General features: G+C 44.1%; 1 long non-coding RNA gene across 2 annotated transcripts in view; it reads left to right on the top strand.

Moving 5' to 3' along the window:
• The window catches only part of LOC121501443, a 554,541-nt gene extending 533,397 nt beyond the window's left edge, over window positions 1-21,144 (top strand). Inside the window, exons 7-8 of one of the 2 annotated variants that reach the window (XR_005990606.1) lie at window positions 18,293-18,372; window positions 20,871-21,144. This is a non-coding gene — a long non-coding RNA (uncharacterized LOC121501443). Of the gene's footprint in view, window positions 1-18,292; window positions 18,416-20,870 lie in introns of those variants that run through there. The other variant, XR_005990605.1, reaches the window with a different exon arrangement.
• The last annotated feature ends 1,013 nt before the right edge of the window (window positions 21,145-22,157 follow it).

Raw genomic sequence — 22,157 nt, forward strand, 5'->3', positions numbered from 1 at the left:
TCTATATGTCTATATGTATCCATCCAGAGGAAAAAAAAAATAGCATGGGATTATACATCTCCGGTTTCCCTACTGCGCCAGAGCATCTTCAGACATGAAAAGAGCTGTACCCAGGACACTCTGCTGCTTTTCCCACAGCCCGACATTGTTTCAGTTCTTACTTGGGAACATATCCAAGGCCTGAAGCAAGGTTGTTCTGTACATGATTTTAAATGAAATACTTTTATTATAAAAAATCAAAAAAGGGCTGGAAGAGGGAAACTTATCCTACTCATCGGCACTTCTATAAATGCACAAAAGACTGCATTGTGCTGTACCCAGTAATTATTACTAAGCATTTGGATAGAACTTTGTATTTACAGAGTGCTTTGTAGTCCTTTATATTATTATTCCTCACAGCAGCCTTATGAGGTAGGTTGGTATTGTTAAATCTATTTTACCCCACTTCAGGAGGTCGCTCTTTGAAGTACTTTGAAATAAACCTTGAAGAATCAAAACCCTTCAGTGTGTCTGGAAGAACAAGGTGAAAAAAACCCCATGGTGAAAGTTTGTGTTAAAAAAGAAATCCCAAAGGGACCCTGTGTGCTGGAGAAGGAGATCAGAGACCAAAACAGGAGCTGGAAATTACATCAATTTGATTTGGAAATAAAGTGCAGCCTGAATATAGAGAGATTCGTAGACTAGGCTAGTTACGGAACCTGTTTTCTCCTTGGCTTTTCTAGAAAACTTGGTCTTGGATGTCGATAAATTGTCAGTAAACCCAATATTTTTTAACGTGCTATTCAGGTGAGATTGGTGAATGTGCTTCATCTTCGTTTTCTGTATTTTTATGTCATACTACATATAATCATAAATGTTGAAATGCAGGGCAATTACTCTGGGTCCTACTCCGTATCCAAACATTAACTAATCACACAGGAAGAAATGTTATTTGTGTAGCCATGGAAGATAAATTTTATCTTCTTTTCCCATTTGAAAAATAATTCATAGTTGTTTGGAAAATTTGGAGAATAAATAAAATTCGGGGAAGTTGGAAAATTTCATACATATTCCCAATAATACCCAAGACAATTGATATTTAAAGTGTCATACTTTCTTCATACTTTTGTCTGAGTATATTTTACACTATCATGGTTATGTAATGCTTATAATTTTGCAGGCTCCTTTTATTTAACATTTTAGCATAAGCATTATGCTGTGTTTTGTGCAACAAACACTATGACCAGCTACTCTTCTAAGCTTGCAGAAATTTACTGAGTCCCATAAAATGCAGAGATTTTAGCATTATTCTAAAAAAGCATTACCTTAAAAATAGCATTACTCTTAAAATCTAATATGATAAACCTCCCTAGCAATGGCAGAAAGCTGTCACATTTGCATGAAATGGATCATCAGTCTCACAGCTTTGGATACCATCCACATGCTGATAACTCTGAAATTATATGCTCATGTCTCTCTTCTGAATTCCAGACTTGTATAGTCAACTGCCCACTCCGCCTTTTCCTTTGAATAAATCAGTCTCCCTTCATACCCCACTAAGCCTACTCCACTAGGGGTCCTTATGGCTGAGTTAATGGAAACTCGACAATGTTTCCAGTTGCTCAAGCCAAAACTAGGCATCAATCTTTACTTCTCCATTTTTGTCACACGCCAACAGCCATTTATTAGTAAATCCTCTGGGCTCTACCTTCAAAATCTAACCACTGCCCACAATCTCTACTGATATCACCCAAGTTCAAGTCACTGGTTTCCCTATGCTTGATTGCATTTGCCTCCTATCTGGTTTCTGCTTCGGCTCTTGCTCCTTTTAATACTACCATCAATCCAGCAGCCAGCAGAATCCTCTTAATACCTGTGAGATCACATCTCTCCTCTGCTGGAAACCTTGCAGTGGCTTCCCATTTCACTCACAGCCTAAGTCTTCCTTGGATTTAAATCTACGTGGTCAGCACCATACACACCCCCACACTCGCCCACCCCACTGACTCCCTGCGCCAATTCCTGATCTCTTGGGCTTCATCGCTGACTCCTGCCTACGGAGTCCTTCTTTCCAGCTGCCTTGGACTCCTCCTATAGATACCAGAACTCTCCTGCCTCAGGATATTTTTACTTCTTGTCCACCTATCCTAAAATGCTCTTTCTCCAAATAATCACACAGCCCCCTCCCACAGCTACTCCTTTCCTGGTCACCCTATCCAAAATTCAACAGCTACTTCCAGCTCTAGAAACCATCCATCTTCCCTCCCTACTTGTTTCCTCTTTAGTATTTACTTTGGGTTGCCTTGCTATATAGGTTTCTTAATTATCCTGTTTAATATATTCTTTCCCCACTAGAATGTAAACTAGAATGTAATGAAAAATTTTAAGGGCATGGATTTTTGTCTGTTTTGATTGTTGCTACATTTCCAGGACCTAAAACAGTATCCAATGCACAACTCATGCCAAATAAATATTTGTTGGCTAAACAAACCTTCTGAGGCAAATTATGTGGAAATCTCTTATACCAGACATAGCTAATTTTAAAATGAGGGTACAGTGGGAAGTAGCAAGTAGAAGGTATTCAGAGACAGTGCAAAGCAAAGTAGCCTGTATCATGATGAGGTGCCCCTGAGCGTCATTTGCCAAAAAAAGTAGCAATTCTTCATTTTAGGAAAAAGTCATTGACATTCCAATTCAAGGTTTTTCGTGTATTCCATTCTCCCTCTAAAACTCAGGGCAGGGTTGCATGTTAGGTTCTAACGATAGAGCCCTTCCTGCGTGTCAATATGTAACGCGGGAACTTTGTGTAATACATAATTCTCTACATCTGGTTCTCATACCATTTCTATGGAAAAAGTTAACCACAGAATAAGAATATTATGTTGCTAAGATGTCGTATTGTCAAATGAGCATGTGTGAAATGTAAGTAATCATAAATATAACAAAATTCATTTTGTGCAGTGACCTATTGATTTTCAGCATGATCATTTGCACCAGGCTCTATTCCAGTATTCAAAATTTATATGGTTTGTATAAGAGTTGAAATAACTAAAAGTAAATTTTAAAAACATAAATATTTCCATTTTTTATTAAGTGCCTCCTAAAAATAAATAGAATTTATTCAAAGTCCAATAATAAGACAAATTAATGTTCCATAATAATGAAAAGAGAAAAGTTTAAATCTGCACAAAAGGATTATTAAGTGAGGTTAACTTGTCAAATTCAGTTGTCAAAACAAAGCTGTCTAATAATAATTTTAATTGTGTATAGTGGGGAAAATTTGTAGACTTAGACACACACATATGTACATACTAAACTGCTTATTCAGGTCATATTCTAAACCTTAAGAAATGAACTTAAATGGAAGCAAAAGTTAAGACTTCATTTCTATTTGCTAACATTGCTCCACTACAGGGACAATTTCTTATTTTTTCTGAAGGCACTAACACAAATTTTGGTGATTATTGCTGTATGCCAGGCCATATGCCGCACGGCATAGTATGGCATTTGGTAGGCTAACTTTGTAGCAATACAATTTTAGATTTTTGAAGATATACACACATATGAAAGTTATCATGATAGTAACTGAATTTTTACCCTGATGAATTATCTATATATGTCACTTCAAAACCCATCCCCTTAAAAATAGACTGTATATATTTTACAAAAAAGTAGTACAACTTATAGCTTTTAAAATGCCATTTCCTATTTATCGTGCAAGACCATATTCAGTTTTCTTGTGCAGTTTTTTAGTGGCTAATTATTGAAAAAAAAACCATTACAATTGTAATCATCTATGAGAATATTATCGTTATGTGGAAGCTAGACATGAGCAGTAGAAGGAAAGCCCTGAGGCAGAGTCCCAAGTTCTTGAAGAGAAATGGGAGAGACAGGAGCTGGAGGCAAGGACAGTGATTTAGAAAAAACAAAAACAAAAAACAAGAAACTACACATTATATGTCCAGGAGCTCAACATCCTGATCTTATTGCTCCTAAGACCTTGGCCTGACAGAGCAAGAGCCACAGGTGCAGAACAAGCCCTCTTCTCTTCCACCTCTGCCCCAGGGTAACCCCTAGACTATAATGCTTTTGCCACCCTCCCCTCTTATGGAGAAAGGCTGCCATGACTGTTTGGTACTAACCTTGTAGGGTCAAATACTCCCCCTCCCAACCTGTTGGGAGGACTATCCCAAATGATTGGAAACAGCCTCCATTAGAGACCACCCCAGCTCCTTCCAGAGAGACCCAATAATATCCAATCCCAAAACAACGTAGGGGCCAGTTTCCTCTAATCTGCCCCTTCTGAGCACAGATCCCCACATATATCATCTCTTGGGGAATTCAAGGACCAAGACCTCCGTTCACACAATATAGAAGGCCTTTCCTCTCTAACATTATGATATGAAAACACTCTGCCAAAAACTGACCAAATTGAAGAAAAACACCATTATGAAAATAAAACTCCGCAATATAATGTTTCTTTCTTCAATCAGTAATTTTCCTGAGTGGATTACTGAGTCTATCATAGACAGTTGAAGTAATTGCTTAATCATCTATGAAGACATTAGTAACATCTGGGAATTCTCTTCAAGATATGAAATTGCTTCTGTTAAAGTTAAGGACAAAATATGAAATGTTTGTTCTGTTCCAATATAACAAATTTCACTATCTCTTTTAAGGTTATCATCAAAGAGCTGAGCCTTAGCTAATCATACACCATCACACCCCTAGAATCCTACTGTTCTCTGGTAGCTCGACCTTGCTAAACTTCTAGAAATTCCCTTCCTGAGATTACCAAATAAATTTATACTTTAAGGAGAATTTTTGTCAAATTGAATCTGTACAGACATCAAAACAAATTTGCATCCCTTACTCTATTTAACAAAAAATGTATTGAGCCCCTTGATGTACTTGTCATTGCTGTATTCCTCGGAATCAATAGTCAACCAGATAGAGGTGAAGCAGGGAAGACGGAATTAAGTAATCATGAACTTCCAGTTAGCCAGATTGAACACGGCCGTGTATCACTGCTTCCTCCTGAGCGGCCACTCGGGCAACAGTAAAAATACACAAACGCACAAGGACAAAGGGAATGAGAAAGAACAGGCAACAGTACAATTCAACAAAATTGAGAAAAATGGAAAGTAGGTGGAAAATTGGTAACTGGCTAAGGTTTCAACCTTCTCTCTCTACTGAGGGCTAGGATGGGTAGGAGAAGTGGATGCTGGGGGCAGTGGGAGGGTCATTTGGAGATAAACTGAGGAGTACCTCAGAATTTCACAAAAATCCAGGAAGAGATAGCAGCTCTCACCTGGCATCAGGTGTGTAAGTCGGGGCTGAAGACAACTGGATTGATTAAGAGGCCCTTGTAGTCTCCCTTCCAGCCAGGTGGTTACTCTCTGGTGATCTGGAACCCATGAGGCCCTACGGGGAGACCACAGGACCAATGAAGGGAGGAATGAAATCTTTTCTGCTCACTGGAAGATACTCTGTCCCTTTCACCTCAGCTCCCAGAACTCTTATTGCCTCCCTTTTACCCTCCACCCCCTGTCCCAAGGCAGGAGGTAGAAAGTTCCCCCTCTGAAGAAGCTGACAAGCCCAGAAGAAAATACCCATCAATTCTGGCAGTGGGGGTTGCCAGAGAAATGGTCTGCTATGCCCAGTCACTCACGGTGGGTTTCACCAGTTGGCAAGGTCCCTAAGGCACACGGAAGTTCCAGTTTGCCTTCTAGGGTCTCACTTTTAAATATGAATGGATGGCGAAAGATCAGGAGATGTAAGTAGAGGGGATCTAACTTGCAAGACCAGAGCAAAACAAAGAAAGAAGAAAAGAAAACAGGAGCAAACAAAGACCATATCATGAAACAGAAGATGCTTTCAAGCAACTGTAATCTCCTTTGAGAGATTAGAGACGTGGCACTCCTGAAACAACGAGGACAGATTGCTGCTTTGAAAGAAAGTGAGGTAGCGTTCAGAGAATAAAGAACTCTTTTAAATTAAAAATGTGAAAACAGAGTTTATGAAGTTTGGGAGATAAAGTTGAGTAAATCTCTTGTCAAGCAAAACAAACGAAAACTGACAGTTCACAAAGACGAGGAAAATATTCACGGGGAAAAAAAAAGGTCAGTAAGAGAATCGTTGCAGGAGATGCAAGATGTCTAATAGGAATTGCAAAATGAAAGAACTGAGGAATAAGAGGCGAGAAAATGATGGATAAAATAACACCAGAAATTTTCTCAGAATTGGAGTACACGAGTTTTCAAATTAGAAGAGACCAGGGAGCTCCGAGTCCAATGAGTAAAAACTGGCCTCCCAACAAGCTCCCTCATTATTAAATTTTGAACACCAGGAATAAAGAGAACATCTTCAGAAAAATCTCTTCATGTGAGAGAGAAGAAGCACACGAACAAAAAAGCAACAGGCCGCACCCGAAGAACGAAGAGTCAGAATGACATCATAAATTCTCAAAAACAGTAACGGAGACAAGCCTTCAAAATTCTGACTCAAAATATTATCTCCAACCTAGAAGTAGGTACCCAAGGACACTATCAAGCAAGCGTGAGAGGGGAACAAAAATAAGTTCATTCACAGCTTCCACAATTTTTTTTGCAGAGATCTACCCATTCTGGGGAGAGTTCTGGAGAATATACTCCCGCAAACTCAACAGGGTAAGCCGGGGAGGAGGTAGGCCTGTGATCCAAGAAAAATCCCAGGCCAAGGCTGAGGAGAAGAGCCGGATGCCAGCGATGCCCCAGGCCTGGAGAGGAGGCCTAGATGGAGGGAGAAAGCTAGAGAGCACCCGACCCCGAGTGCCACCAGGCCCCGGGCACAACTCCAGGGCCGAAGAGGAACCAATCTGCTTTACCAGGGAGGAGCATTTCCCATACAGTTCGGGGATGAACGAGCCATGGGTACAAGGAAGCGAAACAGACCAAATTTTATCTTTCCCCCCCCTCAGACCAAATGTTAAGATATAAAAGGAAATTACTAACCTCCAGGGTGGGGGGGGTGGGGGGGGGGTGGGGGCAAAAGAGGTTGTTTAAGAGAGGAAAGGAAGAAACTAGAACCCACTCTGCAGCTGTGCGGTAGAGATTCTGATGGCAACGGTGTAGACTAGTGATCAACTCACGGAGAGTGAGTTGTTCATTTTTCAAATTGGCCGATGAGGGCCTGGTTATCAGGGAGGGAGGAGGACCTTAATCCCTTAGAGTAGGGGGGTCAGGACCTGCTGACCACAGTCTTCGAGTCCACGAAGAGCCGGGCGCGCTGTCACCAAGGGATGGGACGGGCCCTGCTGGCTCCACCGTGAACACCGCAGTCCTATTTAACTTTTTAAGGTTAAAAAAAAAAAAACTTTTTAAGCCATAGGTATACGGGAGTGTTGGAATAAGAATTAAAATTGTGTAAATGCCAAGAGCGTTATCGTACCACGTAGGAAGGAGGCGTATTAGGCATCAGGAGAGGGAGCCCTAAGGTGACAGAAGGAATATATTGGTTTTCTCTATTTTAGGTTGGATTCCCAGTGAGAGGAAGAATTGTGGGGAAGACGGGGGGACGTTGGTGGGAACGACACCCCGAGGGAGGAAGAGGAGCGGGACTGGCCAAGGGGAGTGAGGCCCAGGGAGCCCCAGGTTGGGGTGGCTCTTCGAGGGGTCCCGAGTGAGCAGGGGAGCCTTGGACGCCCTTGGCCAGTCACCAGATGAGGCCCGAGCCCGGAGAGGGGGGGATTCCCATGACGTTTAAGTGAGGTGGCTTCCTCTGAAGGAAGGAGATTCCTCGAGGGGGGCTCTGAGCCACCGGCCAGCAGGGCCAGCAGCTGAAAATCAGCGTGTGGCTCCTGACCCCCACTGTGGGTGGGTTTGGGGGGCACCTGCGCACCTGTGGACGTCCTTCTCTCGTTAACGGAGCAAGTTGCAAAGTGTTAGACGTCGATTTGGGGGCATTTATTTATTTTTTAAAGATTTTATTTATTTATGAGAGAGAGAAAGAGAGAGAGGCAGACACAGGCAGGGGGAGAAGCAGGCTCCATGCAGGGAGCCTGATGCGGGACTCGATCCCGGGACTCCGGGGTCACGCCCTGAGCCAAAGGCAAACGCTCAACCACTGAGCCACCCAGGTGTCCCAATTTGGGGCAATTTAAAATCCTTTTCTGGCAGTCCTGGTGGCTCAGCGGTTTAGCGCTGCCTTCAGCCCAGGGCGTGACCCTGGAGACCCAGGATCGAGTCCTGTGTCCAGCTCCCTGCAGGGAGCCTGCTTCTCCCTCTGCCTGTGTCTGCCTCTCTCTCTCTCTCTCTCTCTCATAAATAAATAAATAAATCTTTTTAAAAAAATAAAATCCTTTCCACATCTTTTGGGACAACAACTACAAGCCCTTTTGACATTGTAGGAAGCTTTCAGCGATGCAGCGCAGTGTTGGTGGGCTCCGAGGTGCTCCGAGCGTTCCGGGGCCTGTGCTTCTGCGGGCTAATCCTGGGGGAGCACAGTTTCCCTTGGGAACTGCCCCCCGCCTGCCCACGGCCTCGTGTGCACCTGCCGCCCGCCAAGTCAGAGGGTGGACAGGTAGGGACACAGGGGCGGGGGGGAGCGGGCCCTGAGCCTCCGCAGCTCGAGCCTTCCCTGGTGTCCCCAGCCTCCCCCCTCGGCTGTTGCTCCCACCAACTCCCTTCACTTGGATGGGCTCCTGGGGTGGGGGACAGTCCACCCCCGAGGCTCCCGGGTGCTTCTTGTGGGTTTATAGAGAAGAGAGCAGAAAGGGGGAAGCCCTGAGGTCTGCAGCCGAGGGAATGCCACCCACTGGCCTGTGGTTCGTGGGAGATGCTCATTTTGGTTTAGCACCTGTTTATGGATTGGCCAGCACCTGGCCTTCCTTCCCTAGGCCACCGGGAAGGGAGCCAGGGGGCCAGGGGGCCTCTACCTCACCCACCTGCTCCATGATCCCTAGGCCACCGGGAAGGGGGCCAGGGGGTCAGGGGGGCTCTACCTCACCCACCTGCTCTGGAGGCACAGGTGTCTGGATCCCTGGGGACTGCCTGTTGTGAGAAAACTGGCGCTGCTGCAGCCTCGCAGGAAGGCCGCAGGACGGGAGAGCCCCCCCTTGCACTGGGCACTGCCGGGGCACCTGGAGAAGGTATGGGGGGAGTGGGAAGAAGGAAAGCTCCCGCTCAGCCTGCCCGGGATCGGCAGGAAGGAAGCGCACAGCAGGTCCGGGTCACTAGGACGCACAGCAGCGGGCTGTGGGCCCAGCCGGAGCTTGCCTTCAGCATAGAGAGCTGAAAGTCCGCTATAACTTTGTAGCTACCTGTGTGCACGCGGGATATTTGCTTTGATAAAATCAGCTAATTCCAAGTGGATGAACCGGCATGTTCCTTGGGGGGGATCTCAGTTTCTTTGTTTTTAATCTCCCAACACTCTCTATGCATGGGCATCCCCAACAGTAAGAAAGATGCGCATGTGTGCGCGATCCTCCCACATAGCAAGGCCTTGTCCTGACTACTTAGCTCGCCGGCTCATTCCATAACCTTTCGAACTCCTTTAAGCGTTATGATCGCCTGGCGGATTTCGATTTTTAGCAAAATGCTATTTACAAAGAGTTTTAGATAAAAAGCCGGGCATGCTTTTGAGCCATCTTAGAATCAAAGGGCCGTTAAAAAGTATTTATCCAATTAACTCTATCACCCGGTGCTAGATAGGCCGCTCCAAACAATTAAATAGTAGAGGTAAACGTATTTAACATGAGTTTGATGGTAAATGGCCCAAAACATCCAACGTGCCTAACTTCAGAACAGCCCCGGGGTTAACAATATTTCGTGTAAAAGTCAAATTTCCTTCTTCCAAAGTCATAGTTTTGTCCGTCTCTATCATCTGTTGCCAATATTTGGCCCTTGTCGCATTTTCTCCCATTGCTAGACAGTTCTGTGATGAGTTTATCATTGTTACTTTATTTTGGTCACAAAGCATGAGTAATTCGTTTCTCGATTGATCGGTGCTGCTTGGAAGTGCCCCATCAACTGCAGCCGAAGCTCATCTTTTGCACTCTGACAGCCCTGGTACAAAAAGCACGATCCGCCGCGAGGAATTGCTGAGGTCTGGGTGGGGGGGGGTGGCTCTCGACTGACCCCATTGACCAAATGCAGTCAGCGGCGACTTCGCACAAGTGCACGCTCCAGAAGCTGCTCTTACCGTGAAGCCAAGGTGCGCGTGTCTCGCACGCGGCTAGCTCAGTGTGTAATCAGTACCCAATCGTTCCTACTGCTTCTGCGTATCTGCTCCATGTACTACGCAGATGCTTCTGCAAATGCCACGCTCCAAACCACAAAGTGGAGAAAACTGTCTCCCTCCAAGAGATGCTGAGGGAGAGTCACCGTAGCCCATCGCTTGTAAAATCAGACTCGTGTCAGGTAGGAAAATGCACACCCACGTTGGCACCGGGGGAGTGCTGTATTGTCGGTAGGAGGGGGCTCGGGTGTCCTTATCTAGGAAGTGGCAGGTGGTCTAGCACCCCCCCCCCCCGTAAACAACTGGCAGCTCAGTTTACCTTTTGCAGAGTGTCGCAGAGCACAATAGTCACCTGTGTAGGTTGTGGCGCTCAGACAGGGATGGACCTTATTCCCACACCATTCTGCGGGGGTTCAGCAAGTTGTCTCGCGTGCTCACACTGAATACCATTCGGAGGCCCATCCCGCTCAAGTATTTATCTCTACCAGTACCCAGTATTATTAACAATCCGTTAACTATTAACAACCCTTTAACTACCAGTACCCGGTATTAGTAACAATCCGTTAACTGCTCCGGGTTTTGTGGATACCAGCATACTCGAGCTTCTGTAGGCATGGTTACAGATGACCCACTACTCTCTAACTTAGAACTGTGAACTCTATGAAAAGACACCCACACTGTTCACTGGAAATTAATAAAGTGATGCCTTGCATTAAGAACTATATACCATCTACCTGAGAGGAAACTGTAGTGCAATACACTTCAAAAGCCTCAGAAGGATGGTTCTGGCACGAATTGACTAAGCAATGCCTCATCGTGAGGATGTAGCAAAACCCTTGGCCACCAGGGAGATGCCCGGGGCTGCGGCAGGCTCCCTGCCTGCTGAAGGTCTTTACTGAATCCCACTCCTGCCTTCTTCAACAAGATCAACTCTGTCGTCGGGGCTTCTGATAGCAGATGCAGAAATTGTCAAATTCTCTGTCTACGTCTGCTCTACAGATTCTTTATCAGTGTTCTAGAAAGACCAAAATGGTGGTGATTTATCTGAGGTTGTTTTCATAAGCAAAGCTCTGCCCTCTGAAAAGTAAAGAAAAAAAAAAGTACACTCTCCTCATTCATTTCATTTGAAGCCTTGACCAACTTTCAGGGGAATGACCCCTCTCTGTTTACCTTTTTGTACAATCCCCCCACCCCTAAGTTTTAATGTAGCAGCTGGAGGAGTTTTATATCTCATCCTGACTTTTGGCAGGATGAGAACAGAACAGCTTCCAAGGCTTGATATAAAATAACAAATTCACCCTTTTTGTTCCTTCTTTTAGACTTGCACATTTGCCTCCCCGACACCATCCCAGCTCAGGTGACCTGGGCCTTATTGTTTAACCATTTGGTGAGCACTTTTCCAAAGGCTGCCTATGTAGAAGCAGAATGGTTGAAAATCAAAATTATTTAGATCTTAGTGTCAGCCCAAGCAACTGATTCTCTTTGGTCTCTTAAGAGCTCACAGGCATTAGAGTCACGTGGACTGCCACACAGAAGGAATCCATTTGACCAAAATTTGGCCACGCGACCAAAAATTGGTTCCATCAGAACCTAGTTCAGTTAACAGTGTTTGTTCTGTAAAACAGAAAGACACAAAACTGTAATTTGTCTCATGGTCTCCTCTCTTCTCTTATATAAACATCCACTGGCTGTCAATCAAGTCAACGCTTAGAAACTTTCTAAGGAAAAATAAACATTCGCAAACTGAACTGAAACACAAATCACTTCGATAGCTTCAATTTGTACCTCGGAAAGTGTCAAACTAAACTAATCACAGTAGGCATTGCTGGAGTATTAGCTCTGGATTTGAAGTTATTATAATTTTTCAATGTCTGTCTCACATTTTTGGCTGTCTGTCAGATATAATTACCTTGGAAATCCCATCTTCAGTGTTAGTTCTCTGTTGAGGGCCTCAGGGGAACTGCTATAAAAATGAATTAGTCCCATGAAAACGAGTACTTATGGGTGTTTTCTGCATGGTTTTTGGACTACAGAGTAGAGGTTCTATAACCTTGACTTGACAGGAGCGCAAGGTGGCAGATGCACAATATTGGGGAAGGCAATGAACACAGACCCACGACGATGATTCTGCGTTGCTCCCCCCATCCCAATCCTGACTCAGATGCCTATAAGGAAACATGGGCACTATTCTCAAATTATACGAAAAATCAGTTTCCTGCCTTCTTCTTTATTTGGGATCCGTAAACTTCATTTTAGACAACTACCCAAAAAGGGAAAATATCAGTCTTCTTTCTTATTTCATTTAGTGCTGTTTTTGTGCTGTCGCTATTAAAAATTCTTCCTTCCCTAAGCACCAAGTTCTGGAGGAATAGAGCAAAGCTCTATTAGGTTAAGACCAATGGTTCTTTCGCAAAACCGAAGCTTTCTGATTGTGTGACCTCGGGGAAGCTATTGAACCATCCAACCTCAGTCCTCTTATCTGTAAACTGAAAAAACAATGATAAACTGAATTCACAGAAATGAGGTTAAATGAGATAAGGCATGCAGAGACTTAGCGCAGTTCATCATCACTATTTTTTTTTTAACAAATCTAAATTATGAAATATGTTCCTTCCAGTACAGGTTGCAGGATGCCGTATTTATTTTTTTAAAGATTATGTTGAACTTATGGACGCTTCTAGTACTTATATAGGCTAGGATGCTTTTGCAGTCAATGTGTTCCCATTTACTACCTCAATTACGTAAATTGCAAAATCCAGTTTCTCTCTATATGGCAAATTACGTAAAATAGATATCCCATAGGTGTGCGATGATGCCTCCTTGTCACCACATTTTCACAAAAGACAATAAAGATGATATTAAGCAAGAAGATTTAGGAATGCTGCCCATTAAGTGGTCCCAGTTCTTTTCTGGGCTTCTCCTCAAGAAAGTATCCATCGCTTTCAAATAATAGCATAAAAGGATAACTGGGGTATGTTGTGCGAAGCCTTTAGGAGATACAGGCCCCCATCTAAATTAGTACGGATTTAGGTCGACTCATCATATACACTGAATAGGGTGGCCTAAGTTGATGACGTGCCTGTGTGCCCTCAAATCCACTTACTGGATGGGTGGCTGCTCTGGTCCTGTGCTTGGACTGGGCACAGAGGACAGGCATGCTGGAGGTCACAGCCCAGCGTCAAGTGGGAGAGACAGATAGTAAACAATGTATGTTGTGAGTTGTAATATGTCCTGTGAAGAAAATAGCCGGGGCACGGCGGATTTGCATAAAGGGTGATCACCCACCATAAATAGCCCGAGAAAGCTTCTATGACATTGACATTTTGGTTGAGATCCGAAGGCTGGAGGTGTCAGCGAAGTGACTCGTCGGGAAGGAGGTATTATGGACTGACTATTGGTGTCCCTCCAGGATGCACGTCGAAATCTTCGCCTTCTAGAGGATGGTATTAGGAATGGGGCCTTTAGGATGCGATTAGGATTAGATGAGGTCCTTAGGGTGGCGCCCGCAGGGATGGATCTGGCCCCCTTTGCAGGGTTCCGAGAAAGCTGCCCTCTCCGCTCTGCAGGGAGGACGGTGAAAGCCGGCGGCCGGCCACCTGGCGCCTGCGCTCGGCCCTCCCGCTCCAGAGTGGTGACATACGAAGTTCTGTGGCTTGTAAGCCACCAGGTGCGGGAAGGGGGGCTGGTGGGGGGCCTGTTAGAACAGCCCAGATTGACTAACCCAGAGGCTTTCTGCAGAGTGCTGAGAAGCCAGGCAGGAACTGCTCCCCGGGTGACTCGCTTGCACAAGGGGGCTGCCTTCCCGGGCCTCCCCGGAGTGTCACAGCCCCGTGCTCCCAGACCTGAGTGTCATTGCAGCTTCCGGTCTAAAAAACGACTTGTCTCACCCAACAGGACAATTAGAAAGTGTAACCTTCCCCAGAGACGGTGAAGAGGGCTGGGGCTGGAGCTGGTTTCCAGAAGGCCCTGCGGGCCCAACAGAGCCAGCTGGCTGCGATCTGCAGAGAATTCAAAGGCGAGCAAAGCCTCCGTTTCCGTGAGCCAAAGGCTGTACCTTAGTTAAGGTTTCGGAGCCTGCGAGTGGGCTACACCACCAGAAGCCTCAACCCGGGCGGCCCGTCAGAGTAGAGCGCCAGTGCTCACCAGAGAAGTTGCAGGCCTTGGATCACTGGGAAGAGAATCATTCTTGCCACCCACAGATAGCATCACTGATGCAACAGATATTTATTGGGTCACATCAGGGTACAAAAACCCACCAGGAGACAAAGTATATCTGCCCCCAAGGAGCTTAGACTGCGGGGCTGGGAGGGTGAGGGGTGAAAAGATGGGCATCAAGGTTTAACCACAAATAAGTAAATGACAGAGTCTGGGAGGGAAGGAATGAAATCATAAAATGAAAAAGAGCAGGAGAGGGAAGGTGGTGCTGGGAAGGGACAATTCGCAATAGTAAACAGTGGTTGAAGCCGGGCATCCTGGAAAAGGGGCCGTTTCAGCCAAGATCTGAAAAAGATGAAGGAATTGGTCAAGGGTGTATCTGAGAGAAGAGAAAGTTCTGGGTTCAGAGTATGCAGCTCAGGGCAGCCCCGGTGGCTCAGTGGTTTAGTGCTGACTTCAGCCCAGGGCCTAATCCTGGCGGCCTGGGATCAATCCCATGTCAGGCTCCTTGCATGGAGCCTGCTTCTCCTAAAAAAAAAAAAAAAAGAGAGAGAGAGAGAGAGAAAAGAAAGAAAGAAAAAAAAAGAGTATGCAGCTCAGGTATTGTTGTAGGCACTTACCCTTATGTTTTTATATTTCCTTCATTCACATGATAATTATACATATGTTAAAGTACGTTTTAAGCACGAATTACTGTTTTCTGGCAAGTCCTTTTCCTGCCTTCAAAAAACGCTAGGTGAAAAAAACCCTTCCAGGAGTCATTAGAGATGGATTTCCATGGCTTCTTGGACCTTAACTAACAACCACCAGCGAGATTCTGGATCCCAGAGTAGGCAAAACAAAGGAAGCAGCACCCCTTACAAAATACTGCTTTGTAAAGGATCATTTCTGTCCTGGCATGTTTCACATTATATTAGGTAATTTAGAGGAAATAAATATGTCATGAGCCCTCCCTGAGGAGTAATTAAAAAGTCATTTAACCTCACATCCAACTTTCACTTTTGACTTTGTAATCACAGGTAAATTCTGCTTTCCCCAGCTCTAAGGCAACTATTAAAAGCTTCTGAGGAGGCCTGGAGGAGGGAAGGGCAGCTTCCCCACCACCTCTCCCTGCCACCCCAGTTGGGGAGGTTGTCGTAGGGAAGTGGAGACTAATTTAGTACCTACAACGGGATCATTCTTGGACCAAGATGTGTCACATGTTTTTTCCTGTGTACACACAATTCGGTCAACCACTGATGCTTCAAAAAAGAGATCTGTAGGTTTTTTGAATGGTGGGGGCGGGGACAAAAGGTGGTAACCCGAGCAAGAACATGGTGTCATTGTCGAAAGAGCCAGTCAAATCTTAAGGCAGCATTCATGGAGATACGGTGTCCAGATCCCAAAAATAATACACCCCCTGTATGTTGCATCCTCCCTGTGATGTCTAATAAAGGTTTTATGAGCATCGCATTGTAAAAGAGACGTTAAGGAATAGCGGGTTTATAGGATCACGACACCAGTGATGTAGGGGTACAGAAACTGCCATATAAAGGAATGGTTAATGACCACAGTTAGAGACAAGAGAAAGCAGAACCCTTAAATATTTGGAGGGCTGTCATAATGGTCATCACGGACCTTTTTAGTACATTCTGTATGACAGAATGAGGCCCCGTGGTAGGCAGATAAGAAGCAGCAGATTTTGGCACAGGGTAAGAAGAAACTCCAAAAATTTAGAACTTTCTAGATAAGAGTGACTTATCAGCTCATGAACTAACCTCTGGTTGTTAGAAACATTCAAAAAGAATCTAGATGGTGACCTATAATCAGAATTCCCACATATAATGGAAGCCTGTTGTGTAGGGCTTGACCTCTGAAGCATTTTCCCATATTCACGTTCCTTGATCTTATGATGTAAGAAACCAGCCACAGCTAATCAAAAACCCCTTCTCTTCTGAATCCTACGTGTCACATAAAACTTAGTGTAAATTTAGGAAACTTGATTTATGTTTCTGTTGGTATTATCATCCAAGCTATCATGCATCAAATAAAAACTCTCGAAGTGACTGTTGAGCGAGTCAGCTTTCTCTAATGACAATGATAAAGTGGGTTGTTGTAGTTCCTGATGTATTGTCTTTTATCTCCACGCACATCCCTTTTGCCCTGCTTTGTGATGCCAGAACTAGGCCCCGCAGAGCCCGCGCTCTCCTTTGCCAGCTGGCTCTGTGCTGGGCCCTGCCTATAGAGGGAGTTGCAGAGAGTCTGCAAGGCCGGAAGAGGCAGGCGGGGCGTCCGTCCTCCTTCTGCAGTGCTCCCTGCCCCAGCTGGGCATCCACCCAGCAGCCACTGGGCTCCTGCAGTAGCCACAGCCTCTCTTCACACATCTGGATTTCCCCCTTTCTTCTTGAAGCTCCTTTCCATTTTGCTTTCCCCTAAGTTCTAAGAATCGTTTTTTCTACCGTGGCCACCTCAGAATGCCTTTGGTTTTCCATTTACCTGTTGGAGGAGTTAACCGTCTTCAATCTAGTCGACAATTCTTTCTATTTCTGTTTTCCTGCTCAAATCACTCTTGGAGTTCCCATGCCCTGATCGTGCCCTGACTCACACAAGACTCGACAACAGAAATATAGCAAAAGCCAATTCAAAGCCTCTCAGTATTGGTTTCCCGTGAAGCTCTCACACAGTAAAAGGGGACGTTATTCTCCTTCTCCTGGTTTTGTGATGAGGGGGTGTGTGGGGGGGTGGCAGTTGGCTGCAAATGGTATTAAACCTGACTCACTGGACTTCAGTTCTGTCCTAACAGAAGAGCTTGATGAGTATCATACACGTCCATAGTCTTACTATAGCGTACCTGACTGTGGCCCCAAAGGACTGCTTACAAATATTTGAAGCCCTTATTTGTGGGAGGCCGAAGCTTGATGTGATAATCAGTCCTGTAAAATCTCATGATAAAAAAAGAAATTAATACACGTCAACACTAGCTACTTGAGTGTCAGATTTAACTACATCCAGTGGTTATGGAAAGGATGCTGAAAACTCAGGGTCTCTTTCAAGTCGATGTATCAGAGAATATATTAGGAATTTGGCAGAAAATATTGTGTACTCATGTTTGAGTATAAACACATACAAAGTAAAAATGCCCAGTCACCTCTACGGATCTCAATAAACTCTAGGTACTTGTAACTGACCCAAAGTATGTGACACGAGATAATGATCTCCAGAAACAAGTGATATGAGAGAAGAGATTAGAAACTTTAAAAGCAGGGTACCTGGGGGGCTCAGTCAGTTAAGCATCTGCCTTCGGCTCAGGTCATGATCTCAGGGTCCTGGGACTGAGCCCCACGTTGGGCTCCTTGCTCAGTGGGGAGTCTGCTTCTCCTTCTCCCTCTGCTCCTCCCCCCTGCTCCTGCTCTTTCTCTCAAATAAATAAATAAAATCTTAAAGAAACTTTAAAAGCCAAATGTTTACTGTCTCTCTCCCCCTGTCTGCGAAAGAAAGACTGAGTTGCATGGCTAACACTTGTTTGTTGTGTTGACCTAGAGGCGTGGTGGGACTGGAGGTGACAGGTACAGACATAGAATTCGAGAGGCGAGATGATAGAGTGATTTGGCTCTGCAACAGAAGGAAGCCTGGGGAGCAGAGAAGGAAGCAAATAAAAGCCCCTTTAGGTGTTGAGAGAGAGAGAAAGCAGAAAGGTGGGTAAAGAGAAGTAGAGATTGATGTAGACGATCAAGGAAGAGACCAACGTTGGGGAGGGGGAGGACTCAGAGGGGAGGTGGGGGAAATTAAAATAAAGGTAGGGATGTAGGGGAAAGATATAAAGAAAAATTTAATATGTTTTCCTCTCTGATGCCTGTTTAATACTGCCCATAGTGCCCTCAATAAAATGTAATAAAGTTTTCTATCGCTTTTCAAGATTTTGTCTGTTTTAGTTGAGGTGATGTGTTTCTTTTGTATATAACAGGAGAAAAGAGGAAAGTCTCAAGATGGCCCAGTTATATTCAAGACCCAATTGAAGAGGAGAAAAAGCATTTCCAGACCGTGGTACACCTTTCTATTACATGCTTTTGTTACATATCAGTTTTCCATTAAAAAAAAAAATCCTACAACTTGAAAAAGTAGTGAATAACTATACCTCTTTGTCCTATGTTTGTTCCTTTATTTCTATGCCGGCTTCATAATACAATTCAAATGTATCCCTTCCTATCCAAAGATGTCAAAATAGTCCATATGTAAGAGCCAGAGCTATTTAGGATATTGAGTTACAGGGTGATCTATTGTGAAAAATAATAAGACTAGTGTTTGGTAGCATTATTTACATGGTCAGGATCATAGTCTTCAACAAAATAACAAATACTAAAATCCAAGGGAAATACATGAACACACATTAGTTAATATATTTCATGCTTTATTGTGCCACAGTTTTTTCAATATCTGGAACAAACACCTAACACTTGCTTAGGGGTCAGGGGACGAGATACCAGGAGGAGGACAAGATGAATAGCACCCAACCCTGCCGTCAGTCTAATGGGCGAGAACGGTTTAAATGTGACCCAGCAGAACTGATGAGCCTTCGTGACTACACAGCGTCTGATATTTTATAAACTGAGGTCTTCCTGTTGCATGCGTAAGAGAAACTATGCAGGCCGTTTGGAGGCCTTCACCTTTTATTATACAAAACCACCACCTCCCAGTATTGTGGGTTCTGCTTCCAGTGATAGAAAAGTAGTTCATATAACAACTAACAAGGAGAAACTTTGGACAAAACGGGTTTTCTGTTTTGTTTTGTTTTTTTTTTTTTAAGTTACCAGGGCTGGGTCTAGGGTGAGGTGAGGGAGGCACTCACCTCAGGTACAAAATTTAAAGGGTTCCCAAAACTCCATAATCAAGAGAAATACTCTTCTAATGCGGTATGCTTTAAAAATCAAAACCAAGGGGCACCTGGGTGGCTCAGTGGTTGAGTGTCTGCTTGTGGCCCAGGGCCTAATCCTAGGGTCCTGGTATCGAGTCCCATGTCGGGCTCCCTGCATGGAGCCTGCATCTCCCTCTGCCTATGTCTCTGCCTCTCTCTCTGTGTCTCACTAATAAATAAATAAATAAATAAATAAATAAATAAATAAATAAAATCTTAAAAAAAAAATAAAAACTAATGCAAAAACCCCATGATGAATGTAACACCAAAAAAAAATTTTTTTAAGATTTTATCAATTTATTTGAGAGAGTGAGTGAGAGAGCAAGCATGAGTGGGGAGAGGGACAAAGGGAGGGGGAGAAACAAGCTCCCTGCTGAGCAGGGAGCCCACTGGGGGCTCGATCCCAGGACCCTGAGATCATAACCTGTGCTGAAGTCAGACACTTGACCAACTGAACCGCCCAGGTGCCCCCAAAATACCAAAAATGTAAATAAAAATAAGATCAATGTTACTGATTTTTTTCCCCTCTGCCTCCTAATATGACTCAGCACAGCACTGTTACCGATCCCGTCCTTATTTAAAATGTTGACATTCTTCTCACTTCTAAACTAATCACAGTTATTCCTCCGGCAAGTGTCAAAAATGTGAGTGTGAGTGTTAGCATTTCAGCAGTGCCGGACGTTTCCTGACCATGTAGGTTAGTACCAGTTTCAGGGCTTTGCCTGGCAATTGGTGTTTGGCCTGGCCTGGCCTGGCATAACTCTAGCCTGGGACACTAACCGAGGGCTTGACAATCTGAGCCAAAACCACCGCAAAGGGAGTCATTGCCTCGTGCACCACTGAGGAAAGGCTCCAAAAAAGTAGGGACAAAAAGCTTTCAGAAACGGCCTCTCCCCTCAGGTTATCTGAGTGCAGTCCTACAGAATTGGGGGATGGGAGGTGGGACGGGCCCAGAGATGCCCTGCTGGGTCCTTCTCAAGGAAGCAATCATGCCCAATGCAATCGGCCTCCAGGGGTCACCTGCAAAGGGAGGAGCAACTCTCCCGAGAAGGCCCACATCTGCGGGAGGACCAAGGCAGGAGCTCAAGGGCCCGGCATCTGGTCCAAGGCAGAGGAACTGGAAAGGGCAATCGCCCCTGCCTACCCCTGCTGCACTGGTCAAACACTTGTTCAGTTCCTGCCTCTGCCGGGTCCCGCCTCCTCTCTGTCCTTTGACACCTTGTCTTGTCCTTTGACAACAGAGGATGACATTTTTCTTTATATGATTAGTATTTAAACAACAGAAAAACTTATGCAAAAAAAATGAATAAACATACAAGTCTATTTGTAACATAGCTCTTTGAACACTCTCGATTTAGATCTGAATTATCATAGTTATAATTAGCGTGCATATGTGATTTTAGATTTCGATTTCTCGATTGATATCAAAGTACAATACCTTGTAGCAAATCCGTCCACATATTTGTCTTTTGTAATGCTCGTGTGGTATTCCGTGGTGGATCTCTTAGCTATCTCCAAATCTATGGCCCTAATTTTTTTTTTTTTTGCTGCTTAAAATAGTGCTGTTATAAATATTTTTGTACAAATTGCTTTCTTTTTTGATTAATTCCTTTGACGATTGCTTTTCTAGAGTTGGACCAGACTCTTATGAATATCAGCACTGGGACCAGTTAGCAGAGGAGAAGGAAAGAATAAAAGGGAAAAGAACAAGTTATCACATGACCACCAGCTTTTTCTTCTTCATATGTGAAGGATGTATATAAATGGGGTGTATATAAATCTAGAACAACCTGAAATTCCATCAGGTCCTGGATAATTTCATTTTCCCTATGAATCTTCTTGAATAACCCCACTCGGCACTAATTCGTACTTTGAATATGGATATTGAATCAATTGTAGCACCATTATCCAAAAGTCTAGTTCACAGAATATTAGTTCACCAGTGTTTATTTACTATGAAGGGGGAAAAAGTTCAGAAGATGAACAATTTGTGGAGATGTTACACATTAGGTTATCTTCTTAAAGATTAATAATGTCGAGGGGACTATAAAGGCAAAATTCTTGCAGCAAAGAAGCTTACAAAATTTATTTAATCCACTATCCAGTACAACTAATATTATAAGATAAACGGTTCATGAAACGATAGCATACATGGTGTCATAAAAAAAACTTTTAGAAGAAATTTATTATACATATATAAATAATATCCATGTAGCTATCTTCCTAGGAAAGCCCACTTATGCTATTACGTTAGTACCCCCTCCAGCACCTATCACCCATCCAGGAAAATTTTAGATGTTTTGCAAAGGTTTATGAAGTTACATTAAACATCTGTTAAAAATCACTTTGTTCATCGCTAGACATTTATATAATATAGTTTTAAAGAAAGATAACAGCTGAGGGGAGCTACAGAAAAAAAAATAGAACTTATGCTGAATTATTTTTTCCTTGTACATATGAAGTTTCTCTGTGAGAACAAGAGCACTCAGCAGATGTACAGATCCATTATCTTTTCGCATGGCAATATGTTCCTCCTTTCAGTAAATTTGAGCAAGTTTGGAACATAAAATATTACAAATAGGCTGAAATGCAAAGCAGAGAAAATGAAAATGATTGGCAGAAAATCATGGAACAGTCATAAGAGATGCCATAGGTGAGCTTTAATCGGGGCATTAAGCATGAGGTTCACCATCTAACGAGGCATCCGCATACACAGTAGCCCTGCTGGGTAGCTGGAGCCGAGTTCCAGCTCATGTATCCCCAGGCACCTCCTACACTAACGCCACATGACCATGGTCTTCGCATCTTGTCACTTCAGCCTGACTCTCTCAAGGCTCACGAGATCTTTCCATGACTCGCATAACCTGTGTGTTCAGAAACAGGTTTTCGTAAATGCACGTCTGGTGATAAATTTCAA

This window comes from Vulpes lagopus, chromosome 11, assembly GCF_018345385.1.
Source record: "Vulpes lagopus strain Blue_001 chromosome 11, ASM1834538v1, whole genome shotgun sequence".
NCBI classification, from domain to species: Eukaryota; Metazoa; Chordata; class Mammalia; order Carnivora; family Canidae; genus Vulpes; species Vulpes lagopus.